This window comes from Brassica napus, chromosome C4, assembly GCF_020379485.1.
Source record: "Brassica napus cultivar Da-Ae chromosome C4, Da-Ae, whole genome shotgun sequence".
Classification (NCBI taxonomy): domain Eukaryota; kingdom Viridiplantae; phylum Streptophyta; class Magnoliopsida; order Brassicales; family Brassicaceae; genus Brassica; species Brassica napus.
The window spans coordinates 43900170-43905256 of record NC_063447.1 but is presented as its reverse complement, the minus strand read 5'-3'; the positions used below and the strand labels follow the sequence as shown (position 1 = coordinate 43905256).

General features: G+C 40.1%; 1 long non-coding RNA gene across 2 annotated transcripts; it reads right to left on the bottom strand.

The window, feature by feature from the left end:
* Positions 1 to 715: 715 nt before the first annotated feature.
* LOC125585531 lies at positions 716 to 4098 on the bottom strand. Of its 2 annotated transcripts, XR_007322513.1 has the most exons (5): positions 2225 to 4098; positions 1951 to 2122; positions 1753 to 1866; positions 1338 to 1654; positions 716 to 1086 (listed from the first exon to the last, which is right to left on the bottom strand). It is a non-coding gene; the product is annotated as an uncharacterized LOC125585531 (long non-coding RNA). The 2 variants fall into 2 exon arrangements; XR_007322512.1 differs by having other exon boundaries at positions 716 to 1654.
* Positions 4099 to 5087: the final 989 nt, after the last annotated feature.

Sequence of the window (5087 nt, the reverse complement as noted above, 5' to 3'; positions counted from 1 at the left end):
GCAAAACCAAAGAGGACACCATACATTAAAGAAACTATGGGACAGAGGTTGGGGGAATTTCAGCTATTAACATTACCAAAGTGACTTTTAATATAAGGGAGGTTTATAATCTGACATTGTGATTTTCCTGTTTTAATATTTCATATGGTTCCAACAGAGAAGAAATTCTGAAATAGCTAGCTTAATTAAGTAAAAGTTAAAAACCAGAGTCTTCATATAATAACGACAACGAAAATAATGACAACAAATATCAATAGTTTTTTTAGAAAAGGTCATAGTGCGAGTAAATCTATACTAATAAGCTGTTGGTAGCTGCCGAACATGAACAACTCCGTTTGTATTGGGTTAAGGGTAGCTGTTATTTGAAATAACTTAGCAATGGTGGCGTCTGAAAACTTAAAATGGTGGTTGATAGTATTGATTGAGATTATGTCATAGCAGAGATGATCGAAACCAGTGTCAAGGGTTTGATTGCTTTCACCACAAAAAAAAACTCACTTAATTAAACAGCAGCTGTTTTTCATCAAATCAATACGTTTCCAAGGAATGAGATTCTTTCGTGTTCGTCATCCACAGTTCCAAGAACTTTGACCTTCCACTGAATTTTTGATTTCTCTCCATAGATCACCTCACCATAAATTCAGTGAATACCATTCTTTTGTTAAAGAGAAGACAAAATGAACCACACTTAACTTTGTTATTAGACTCTGTGTGGTGTATGCAAAATGTACCATTTTACTATTATTTTGACTTTTGTAACGGGTCAAATTTCAATAAGAACTAAGGAAGAATCTAATAAAAAGAAATCTTCAACAATCTATACAATTAATCAATTAAAATCTTATATAGCTCCAAATCAAGTCATATGGACTCTGATTCAGAAGTTAATTAGATAACGAACTTACTAAGAGGTATTAAGGTAGAGCTTCAAAGCAAGAAATCTCAGAAGGAGGAAACAGTTGTTCTGCTTCATTGCCTCTTCAGCAAACTTTTGACCATCACTGACTCGCGTTCCTCATTTCTTCCTCGCATCTCTGCATACCAATCTTGTATCGTACACTTTGACTCGCGTGCAGCTTCTTCAGCCTATGCCACACAGTACGAACAGATTTTTATCAGGAAAGCGAGATATCCTTTTTATGCTAAAGCTAAAGCTTCTCAAGGTCATCAGTTTGGGAAGATAGTGCTGAAGCCTGAGATAGTTTATCATGTGGATCAAGCTTTAAGGACAACGAATTGAGAAGGAAGTTGAGTGCTGTTGTAAAACCACATTCATATACAATTTTCAACAGGAGAAGAAGGGTTCAAGGAAAGAGATTAAAAGCAAAAAACTTAACCTGATCCAAGGTGGCAGCTATTTCGCGAATGCTCCTATCAAGTTCCATATATGAAACTGGCTGTCAAGATCATTTCCAACATTCAGAACTTCGTTAAACTACATTGAATAAGAACAACAACACATATATTTCATCAAAAGTAGAAGCTTATCCCTGTCTTAATACATGATTTTTAAGGGAAAACAATTAACTTACATCCAACAACTTTGGGGTGCTTGTAAAGAGAATAACCTTTGGCTCAAAGCCGTTCTTGTCAAACTTAGCTTAAAAGGTGACAGCTCGATTGTCAAACACAATGATACAAACATTAGACACCCCTGCGATGATATAAATTTTATTAGACAAAATAACGAATACGGTGACATCAATAGATCTATCACAGGACAATCACTGGATGAACTAATATACATATTACCCTTCTATGCGGAGAGCCACCATTACGTGCTGGGGACCGTCAATTCTGTCATTGATTGCTCTTGATTACACTGAGTTCACCAACAAAGTCGAATGAAGCTTATGGGAACAATATCTTGCAAAATTTAGAGTATACGAACATTAATAAAGTTGAATGAAGCTATAGGGCTAAGTTCTATACAGAAGAGAAGAAAAATACCTGGTAGTTGTTTGTTGTTATTTGCCAACAACAACTGCAGAATCGGTAAATCTCAGTGGGAGATGCTTTTTCGTGTATGTTTTTGCTTCTAAGGACGTTCCGTCAGTGAAACGGATGGAGACAGGAGAGTCAGAGAGTCGGAACGTATCGACGCGGCTTGAGTTGATGGTTCCTTGGATAAGCGTAGACAAGAATAAACAAAAAAATTTAACACATTAAGGTTTGCGAAAAATTCATTTGGCAGTCATAAGAAAAGATAAGTGGTCGGGGTTACCTGCTCATCGAGAACCTCAGACCACCTCAACAGACAGACGTCCTTTCAGGTTGCCGAGAAGAACGTATGAAGCCTACATATTTGAAGGCGATGCATGCTTAAGATGGTTTAGGCTATCAAATGTCTGAACAGTGTAGGTCTCCATTGCTTCCAAAATACTAATTTATAGGTCGAGTTTGTAGCTGTTACAGACGCCGTTCGTGAATCTGAGTAAATGAGACGGAGTGGGAGGAGAGGTGGGGTGGGGTTTAATAATTAAATTAAAGCTGGAGTTTAAGAAGAGAGAAACGTTAAAGGAAATCTCATCGGAGAAGATGGCTGACGATAGGATTACGGCGTCACATTGGATAAAAGCGTACATCTAACCTTAAACACTAGTCGGGCCAGATAGATGAGACTATTGAGGGCCCAATGATTTAGCAGAAACCCATTGCATTTCAGCGCTTTAATACTTTTGAAACATAATAAAAAAACACTCAAATTATCTGCCACGTGTCGCAAAATGAAGGTAGGAGTGTTGATGTGGAGGGATGAAGAGAGACTCCAGTCAACTTTATTGTTGTAGATTTTAGAACACAGTTTGAAACACAACAAGGGCGGGCTGGAAAATGGCCCATGCCATTCAGTTTTCTTCTTCTTCTTTTTTCACATAGTTTTTCGTCGTAAAGTCGTACCAAAGTTTAATCTAAATGAAAATATTTGAAACAAATTCGTAATTCAGTCTAAATAGACCTTACATCTAAGTGCATCTCCAACCCAACTCTATTTTCCATTCAAAAATAGAGTTTAGAGTAAAAATGCTCTAATGATACTCTATTTTCCACTCTATAGAGTAGCTTGTTTTTTTTGTTCATCACTCAATTTTTCACTCTAAAATAGAGTACTATTGGAGCAACATCCAACTCTATTATATAGTTATTCTATTTTAGAGAAAAAAAATAGAGTAAACTATCGGAGATGGTCATCCTCCCATAGTAGACTCGGTTAGGCGATGGTCCACAAGTCCTCGACCCGTTTAACATCCCTATGCACGATTTAAGATCAGGCCTAAATCAGGTATAAACCATAGCTTGACACTATAAAATTGGGCTTCCCTGGCCAATTTAACATTTCAAGATATGACTATTGGGATATATATTCCGACTTAGAGCCCCGGTAAAGTTACACCAAAATAAGCCCCAATTAAGTATAAATTAAAAGCTCAACATTGAAGTGGAAGACAAGTAACAAAGTTAAGTGATGAACTCATATGCAGATAAAATGAATAAGGCGGTCAATGTTAAGGAAGTATATAGAACTCTAAGGACTTCTATGTAAATATTCATTAGTGTTAATACCCTACGTGTATCTTGTATAAATACCTTCCGTATACTTGATAATAAAGCTATTCAGCCTATTCTCTATATGGTATCAGAGCCATCATCATTAACCTAGCCGCCTCTTCTCCTTTCAAATTTTTTCTTCTACGTCGCCTCTAACCATGTCTGACACAACAAACTCTCATGCTTCAGCCAGCGAGACCATCACCGTCTCGGCTACACCAACTCTTCTCAATGTCAATATGACAAATGTAACAAAGCTCACTGGATCCAACTTCCTGATGTGGAGTAGACAGGTCCACGCTCTTCTCGACGGCTACGGTCTGGCAGGCTACATCGACGGCTCCACCGTCGTACCCTCACCAACGCTCACCACTGATGTCGGAATTGTCCCCAACCCTGAATACACTATGTGGAAGAGACAAGATCGCCTTATATACAGCGGTCTTCTTGGCGCGATCACCATCACGATCCAACCAATCCTGTCAACGGCTTCGACTGCGACAGAGATCTGGACTACTCTCTCAACAACATATGCAAAACCGAGTAGAGGGCACGTCAAACAGCTTCGTCAGCAGATCCAAAACTGGAAGAAAGGAACTGAGTCCATCAACGAGTATCTCCAAGGGCTTACTACTCGATTCGATGAACTTGCCTTGCTTGGGAAGGCACTGGATCATGAAGACCAAATCGAGTTTATTCTTGATGGCCTGCCCGAGGAGTATAAAACAATGGCTGATCAGATTGAAGGACGTGACACGGCTCCTTCTCTGTCTGAGATTCACGAGAAGCTTCTCAACCAGGAGGCGAAACTTCAAAGTGCTCTTCCTCCGACAGAATCCACAACCGTTACCGCGAACTTTGCCAACTCCAGAGGCTCCGGAAACAATCGTAACCACAATCAGCGGCGTGGGGGCTACCGTGGGAACCAAACATGGCAACAACATCAGATGAGCCCCACCTCTACTCAGTCCACTCCACGAGGATATCAAGGGAGATGTCAAATTTGCAGTGTGTACGGCCATAGTGAACGCAGATGTCCTCAACTCCATGGCGCTGGCTCGACGCACTCGGTTTAACAAGGCTACTCCCCGACTCCTCAACTGTGGCAACCAAGAGCAAACGTGGCGCAAACACCTCTGTATAATCCCAATGCTTAGTTGCTTGACAGTGGTGCAACCCATCATTTAACATCAGACTTGAACAACCTCGCTCTCCACCAACCTTTCCACGGAGGGGAAGCAGTCTCGATTGCTGACGGCTCAGGTCTGAAAATCACACACATTGGTTCATCTTCTCTACCTACAAACTCAAAAACTCTGGCTCTTAAAGATATTTTATGTGTTCCAAGTGTGACCAAGAACTTGATTTATGTTTATCGTCTTTGCAATGCTAATCAAGTTTCTGTGGAATTCTTTCCTGCTTCTTTTCAGGTGAAGGATCTCAACACGGGGGTCCGGTTGCTCTAAGGCCGCACGAGGGATGATTTGTATGAGTGGCCGGTGTCTCCAAAACCCACTGCCTATGTTACTTACCCAGACACC